The sequence below is a fragment of the Helianthus annuus genome, chromosome 4, assembly GCF_002127325.2.
Source record: "Helianthus annuus cultivar XRQ/B chromosome 4, HanXRQr2.0-SUNRISE, whole genome shotgun sequence".
Taxonomy (NCBI): Eukaryota; Viridiplantae; Streptophyta; class Magnoliopsida; order Asterales; family Asteraceae; genus Helianthus; species Helianthus annuus.
Genome location: NC_035436.2, coordinates 102,961,757 through 102,970,367, shown reverse-complemented (window position 1 = coordinate 102,970,367; position 8,611 = coordinate 102,961,757). Strand labels below are relative to the sequence as shown.

Genomic DNA, 8,611 nt, shown 5'->3' with positions numbered 1-8,611 from the left:
TTAGGATGCATATGACTCATTTTTATTAGGTACATTTGGAACAGTTTAAACAATGCATCGAAACTACTAGAAAAGCACCTAATAAACTAGTATTCTGACGAAAAAGCAGAATCCGCAGAAATCATCTAAACGACATCTTTAGGACTTAGACGAAAGTCCAACATCTTATATATATTAAACCCTAACTAGGAATACAAGGGTTTGATTTAAATCCTTCCGAAGTCCGATAACACTAAAAATTGTCCGAAAAGCACTAAAAGCGATGATTTCAACACTTTTCCGCAGAAATTCTGCTGAAATCAGCTTTCTAATAATTTTACGACATGTAAAAATATTATTTGACATATAATTCATGTGAGGATACATTCGGGTATCATCCGAGCCAATAACTACATCAATTCACACATGTTTCGCAACTTAGCGTTCAAATAACATCTAACCGAAACAATTCGAAACAAATGTCCGAACAATATCAAATCTTTTTTTTAATGGTCATCTAGTGTTAATCGGATCATTTTGGTCTAGTAATGATCATTTAACACCCTTTAAAAACTTAAACACTTATACTTAAAAACTTCCTAAAACATCTAACTAACAGTTCTAACATATTTACTAAGTAATTCAAGAAGCAAAAGCAAAGGGAACCCCCCCCCCCCATTCACGGTTACAACACCAATTGTGGGCCCCATTTCTTTTCAACTTGTTACCACAAATATCCTAGATGGTTACTAAAGTCTTGCAAGTTGATGCAAGTGGTGAAAGTATGATCATTACTAGTAACTAGTTACTTCACTTCTAAGCTTTTCACTCATACTTTCACCTTCCATTTTCACAACACCAAAAGCTCCCAAACATACCCCATTTTCGGTCAAGAACACCCCTCCCCCATCTTCATTTTCAAGCCACTTTCATTATGATCAAGATGCGTTTTCATGGAACTTAGGAGGATCTAAGGCAACCACAAGTAGAAGCAAGCATTTCCATCCATCTAAGGGCTTTCAACCATCAAATCTTCATATTCTTTGCTTTTCATTTTCACCTAGATCATCCCTAGCCAAGAGCTAGAAGTGAGCCTTCTAAATCCTTCATTTTCATACTTGTTTATGTATTTATTGTTAAAGAACAACTTATAACTAAAAGAACAATACAAAATAAGATGAAAATATAAAGAAGCAAAATAATAATCATAATATAAAAGTGTGTTTATGTTGTGATTTATTGATGATTACTTGCATATTTGATCTAGTTTTGATGATTAGCATACAAATAACTTGTTAGATGATGTTTAAAAACATAATCTAACAAGTGTTCATGAAAGTGTTTAAGGGTTTTGTTAAACATGAAAGATTAGATGGATGATCGTGATCTTTGTTTTTGTTAAAGTATATAAAGTGGTTAACTAAAAATAATGCTTTTACAAGTTATAAAAAGAAAACATACAAGATGGGTTTTTTTTTATAAAAAGCTTGTTAAAACTAGAAGTAAAATATGATTTTTGGACTAGTAAAGATATGTAAAGATCATACCAAAACCCTACATGATTATGAGTTCATCTTGATAAGTTATGTTATAAATCTCTTATGTTTTTATTAAGAAAAATATGAGAAGATTGGTGGTGATTTTATAAGAAAAGATGTGTTTTTATTAAACATGGCAAAGTCCATATTTCTAATAAAATATGGCCAAGTTTTCTTAAAAATCATAAGTTATAAAAACTATTATTTTTGACAAAATCTTTATTAGATTAAAAGATTTTTAAGAATAGTTTTTGTAAAATCAAAGTTTGATATAAATATATATTTTTGAGAAAATATATATTTAGTTAACTTAACAACTTAAGTGCTATGTGTTATATGTTTGTATTAGTTATATGTATTATAACTAGGAACTTGAATACAATGATACAAATGAACACAATAAACATTTCGACTAAAGTCTTACAAGACTTCACATATTTACGCCTTAAAACGAGTTACGGACGATTCAAATAATCGGACACCATTTATGGTCAAAATGAACGACGGACGACTACATAAGTGAATTGCCAATCCGAAGAGTTACTACGATGTTTAGGCGATTTTTCGACACGAAATATAAATATACGATCGATAACAAATTTTTGGATGTTTATAAACTTACAAAAACTAGTATGTTTTTATTTACTAACAAATGTACTTAGTAAATTTTATAAAAAGGTTTTTATAAAAATGAAAGGCTTATTATACTAGTGGACTATTTTTATAACAAATGGGCTTATTATACTTAATGGGCTTAACATAAACACATGGGCCAAGCCCAATACCAAACATATGGGCCAAGGCCCAACACTATTTAAGCCCAACACTATTTAAGCCCAACACTATTCAAGCCCAACACTATTTAAGCCCAACACTATTCAAGCCCAACACTATTCAAGCCCAACACTATTCAAGCCCAACACTATTCAAGCCCAACACTATTCAAGCCCAACACTATTCAAGCCCAACACTATTTGAGGCCCAACACTATTCAAGCCCAACACTATTTGAGGCCCAACACTATTTGAGGCCCAACACTATTTAGGCCCAACACTATTTGGGGCCCAAAAACATGAAATATGGGCTCGGCCCAATGATACCATTATTGTAAACACAATCGTACAATTGATACATATAAGACACGAGACTAAGAGGACTAAATCCGACTATACAACTCACAAGATACAAGATGACATATATATATATATATATTTGGTGAAATATATATATATATATAACAGATTAACAACTCATTCATCTAAATACACCGTTCAACGAACAGTATAGACATACAAGTCTTACACACAAATAAGACACAAGACTTGTACTCAAGTTATTTACAAAGACCGAAGTGTCTAACAAAAATAGGAACATTTGTAGGTCGCAACGCTATTCAGGACGACCGCACGTGAGATCTTATTTTCATCTATTCACAGGACGCGATACTGTGAGTTCATGTCCCCTATTCATTTAAATGTTTTACAACTTTACAACTATCGGGGAAAATACATGTTCAACGTATGTTAAAGTTAGGGAATGAAACACCTTAGATCATGTGCGAATTAGGGTTATACATCTAAGCACCATTAATCCAGTTTGGACCTAGGTACAAGTGGTTAGATCTAATGGGTTTTGGCGAGCCCCACTCTTGGTCGTGGACCCATACGGAAGAGTGCTTTTGTGTCCCAGTCGATAGGAATCGGCATAAAATCGTCTAGGGTTGGATTGCTTCCTTTTTTTGTCACACATATTAATGTCCTTGCAAAACATTAATGATCAACGATTTCATTGACGCTTTACATACTACAACTTACATTTTAAATACATCTTTTACAACTAAACTGCATGAATTCGCCAACTTTTGTTGATGTTTTCCAAACTTAACATGTATTTCAGGGAATTAAAGGACCATGTCGGGATTCTCAGTCAAGATAACAAGTACCAGAACTCCATGCCATCTTTTGGAGGGTTTAACTGTTATATTCCGCCTCTTTGCGGAAATATGATGGTTTAAACCTTAGTAGTTTATTTCATGTTAATGTATGAAACAATAACACTTTACTTTTATGTTAATGGTTTGTAACCGACACACTAAACTTATGTTGTAGTCTTTTGAAAAGCTTATGTAATGGCAATGGAGTATGTTTTATTCATATAGTTTGTTCATGTACATCGATATTTACGCAATGACAACCATACAGATCACACCTCGGGCTTCCGCTATGAGCGGGTGTGACAGTTTGGTATCAGAGCATCGATTGTATTGAACCAGGCATCTTTATCGAGTCTAAGTCTACAATCGCTAGGGATCTCTCACGAAAACCAGTTAAATACAAACAAATGTTTTCATTTGCATAAACATTTTTCATGGTCCATTTTCAACAAGAATTCATCTCATCCAAATCAAGCAAGGACATTAGTGTCTTAGTCATCTAAATGGTAGACATGCAACTTTAAGTTAATCCACACAACTCAATTAGGATAACTTAAAATGAACATTATGTGAAAAAATACATTTTGTGTATGTATGTAAAATAACAAATATTCATACGTGTCGAACAACTTATTTCTCAGGATATCATGTCTTCCTCTGAAGGAAGCAACATATACGACGACGTAGACCCGATGGAGCTATCCTCCGACGATGACTATGTGCCGGAGGATCATGTCATCTTATCTGATAGCGACTCTACTTCTGACAGCGACATGGATGATTTCCAGCCGTTCGCACTTCTGGGCGAGATCATCGATGATGATGTGTTAGCTATCCCCCCTATACTCAACGACGTAGTTATCATAGGTCACCCGGAGGGTGAACATGTGGTCGAGGTTATACCATGGGATGTTCTTCCCCTTGCTATTGTGCCCTTCATTGACGACCTTGACGAGGAGGACGACGCTGTAGTCCCTGTGATTCCAGTGGAGCATTTGGATGACGAGTTGGGAGACGGGGATGTTCATGATTTGGTTATTCTAGAGGTTCCAGCACCGGTGGTTCTGATTTTTATTATCTCTTCTGATTCAGACACCGATTCGGATGCTTCCACTTATGCGTCCATTACCTCATCCGCACTACAGGGCCATGCAGACTTTGGGGATGACATGATGCCAGCAGAGCATGCCATCCCTGTACCTATTCCAATCCCTACACCAGATGCATCTCCCGAGCATGTTCGCCTCATACACTTCGCACCTATCATACCACCGACTGATCATACTGATGAGGCCGGACCATCCGGACATGCACACATACCACCCAGTGTCGAGCCTCTTACTGCGCCATACTCACCCCCTCATCTTATGCCTCTGACGGATCCATACCACCCACTGCATTTCCCAGCTGCTACTACCGAGTTACGTGCCCGTGTGCTGACACTCGAGCATCAGATAGATTTTGTTATCCGTCGAGTTAGTGAACTCGAGGATGAACTTACTCACCTTATTGGTTTGGTACTTCAGGCACCACCACCACCAGGGTTACCACCATTACCCCCACTACCGCCCCAGATGCCACCAGTGGATATACCACCAGTCGATCTACCTGCCCGTGTTCTGGCGCTCGAGCAGCAGAGTGTGTTCCTTCAACGTTTGGTGCTCGATTTGGAGGGTAGGGTTTCTGATGTTCACAGGCTATTATTCCCGATTCCACCGCCAGTATTCCCCCCACCATAGACTATGTTTGCAGGTATCGTGCTTTTGGGACGTGTATCTATATCCGTTTTGTGTACATATTGATGCTCCACCAAGTTTTTAGGACAACCGACATACAGCGGATCACACAGTTGGAAGGAAGACCTTGTTATCTCTTTTGTTGTACTAGACTAGTATGACCGGGTTATGTAGCTCGAGTCTATTTTTTTGTTTCCTTTCAAACGACAATGTAACCGGTTGACTATATATATGAAAAACTTGGTGTTATCTATTAAATGCATCTGAGTGGTCTGGTTGGACATATCTTATTGTTTATGTTAACTTATTTACTCGCATTATATGTTTCTTGGTGATATTGCTATTAATGTTAAAAATGTATTATTTTTTTTATGCTTAGTAAAATTATTTAAGAAATCAAATCAACGTCTAATCTTTATCCAATTTCTCCTTTGGAAGAATCATGCCACCAAGGAGAGTCTTACGGACACGGACAGTTAATCCACCCCCACTTCCACCGATGCCTACAAACAAGGCTGAATTAAATGCACTAATAGAACAGAGGATCGCCCAAGCTATCGCACTGTATGAGGCATCCCGTGTCGAACAAAGTGGTGGCACCGACGGATCGGGAGGCCAGGGTCAAGGCGGTAATTCAGGTGGAACAAATAATACGGGGTGCACATTCAAGCAGTTTCTGGACTGCAAGCCACTCAACTACGATGGCACAGGCGGTGTTGTGGCTTACGTGAGATGGACTGAGAAAACGGATTCCACAATCAGAATGAGCAGATGTTCCGCTAATCAGCAAGTCACTTTCGTTACTGGCTTGTTTCTTAACGAGGCCCTTACATGGTGGAACTTACAAGTGCAAACTTTGGGTGATAACGCTGGTTATGCGTTAACTTGGGAGGAACTGAAGGAACGTATGAGGGATAAGTACTGTTCTCGTGCTGAACTCCAGAAGTTGGAGAACGAGTTTTGGAACCTTACCATGGTCGGAGCTGATATCACGGGATATACGCAAAGGTTTCACGATCTGTCCCGCGTGATTCCTTATCTTCTGACACCAGAATACAAGCGTATCGAACGCTACATCTGGGGACTTTCTGACAAGATTCGAAGTTTGGTTACTGCAGCTAAACCCACGACTATTACTCAGGCTGTGACTATAGCCGTGAGTGTTACTGAAGACGGGGTCAGGATGAAAATATTCGGTGAGAAAGGTGATGATAAAAAGGAAACACATGCCGAGTCTTCCAACCGTGGGAAGAGGAATTACTCGAATTTCAAGAAGGGAACCCGCGGTAATAATAATAACAACAACAACAACAGTAACAACAACCACAACAACAATAACAATAACCCCAACAACAACAAAAACAACAGGCGACAGAATAACCCGCAAAAGTATGCAAGGGCGTTTGTAGCCACAAACGACACTGGTCCTAAGAAGTACGCTGGTACTTTACCTAAGTGTGAGCGATGCAAATATCATCACTTGGGTGATTGTCGGGTTGTCAAGTGTGACAAGTGTGGCAAGAATGGCCACCGTGCTGAATCATGTTGGGGAACGGGAAATAATACTGGATCATGAAGTGGATTTGATAACAAGAATGGGAACGGGAATGGTCGTGGTCAAGGATGCTTTGGATGCGGAAGCAAAGATCACTACAAGAAAGATTGTCCTAAAGAAAACCAAGCTCGTGGTCGATCTTTTGTGATTGGAGCCAAGGATGCGCGCCAAGACCCTAATGTGGTCACTGGTACGTTTCTCCTCAATGATCATTTCGCATCCATATTATTTGATACCGGAGCCGATTTTAGTTTTATCTCTATAGAATTTAAAAATATTCTGGGCTTGGAACCTAGTAAGCTAGATGTTCCATATTCTATAGAATTGGCTAACGGTAGACTAATAGAGACGGGAGAAGTTGTTAAGGAGTGTACCTTAGAACTTGGCGAACAAAAATTCAATATCGATCTCTTACCCATTGAATTGGGTAGTTTCGACGTAGTGGTTGGCATGGATTGGCTATCCAACAATCGAGCCGAAGTCGTTTGCCACGAGAAGATAATTCGACTACCACTACCGAACGAAGAGACACTTGTTATACATGGAGAGAAGCGTGACACCCCATTACGGATCATCAATTGCATGAAAGCACAGAAATACTTACGGAAAGGTTATATTGCCTTTCTAGCGCATGTTGTAGACAAGAAGGCCGATGGGCCGAAGTTGACGGATATTCCGGTAGTAAAAGAATTTCCTGAAGTCTTTCCTGAAGACTTGCCAGGACTACCACCTAATCGACAAGTCGAATTTCACATCGACTTGGTACCAGGAGCCGCACCCGTAGCTAAATCTCCGTATCGATTAGCACCTTCTGAAATGCAGGAATTGTCCACACAACTTCAAGAGTTGTTGGATAAGGGACTCATCAGACCAAGTTTCTCGCCTTGGGGAGCTCCAGTTCTTTTTGTGAAAAAGAAGGACGGGACATTCAGAATGTGTATCGACTACAGAGAGTTGAATAAACTCACCATCAAGAATCGGTATCCACTACCGAGGATTGACGACTTATTTGATCAACTTCAAGGGTCGAGTTTTTATTCAAAAATAGACTTACGATCTGGGTATCATCAGTTACGGATTCAAGAAGAAAGCGCACCGAAAACGGCTTTTCGAACTCGTTACGGTCATTACGAGTTTCTCGTTATGCCTTTTGGTTTAACGAACGCACCGGCGGTCTTCATGGATTTAATGAACCGCGTGTGCAAGCCGTATCTCGACAAATTCGTCATAGTGTTCATTGACGACATCTTGATATACTCACAATCGGCAGACGAGCACGAACAACATTTGAGAACCATCTTAGAACTACTCAAGAAGGAGAAACTATACGCGAAGTTTTCCAAATGTGATTTTTGGATTTGTGAAGTACAATTTCTCGGGCATATAGTGAACGAGAAAGGTATTCAAGTAGACCCGTCAAAAATTGATTCGATTAAAAATTGGGAAGCGCCCAAGACTCCTACGGAAGTGCGACAATTTTTGGGCTTAGCGGGATATTATCGGAGGTTCATTGAGAATTTTTCAAAGATTGCTCAACCGCTAACTTCTCTTACACAGAAAGATAGGAAATTCGATTGGGGAGAGAAACAAGAAGCAGCATTTCAACTTCTTAAAGACAAGTTGTGCATCGCACCAATCTTATCATTACCTGACGGTACCGATGACTTTGTAGTATACTGTGATGCTTCGCACCAAGGTTTGGGTTGTGTTCTCATGCAACGTGAAAAGGTTATCGCGTACGCGTCCCGCCAATTGAAAGTTCACGAGAAGAACTATACCACTCACGACCTAGAGTTAGGCGCGGTGGTATTTGCTTTGAAAATTTGGCGGCATTACTTATATGGTACACAGTGCACTATTTTCACAGATC

The 8,611-nt window shown here is 39.1% G+C and overlaps 1 long non-coding RNA gene across 1 annotated transcript; it reads left to right on the top strand.

Moving 5' to 3' along the window:
• The first annotated feature begins 940 nt into the window (after positions 1-940).
• LOC110874161 lies at positions 941-3,602 on the top strand. Its single transcript, XR_002555690.2, has 3 exons — positions 941-1,067; positions 2,898-2,964; positions 3,414-3,602. It is a non-coding gene; the product is annotated as an uncharacterized LOC110874161 (long non-coding RNA).
• The last annotated feature ends 5,009 nt before the right edge of the window (positions 3,603-8,611 follow it).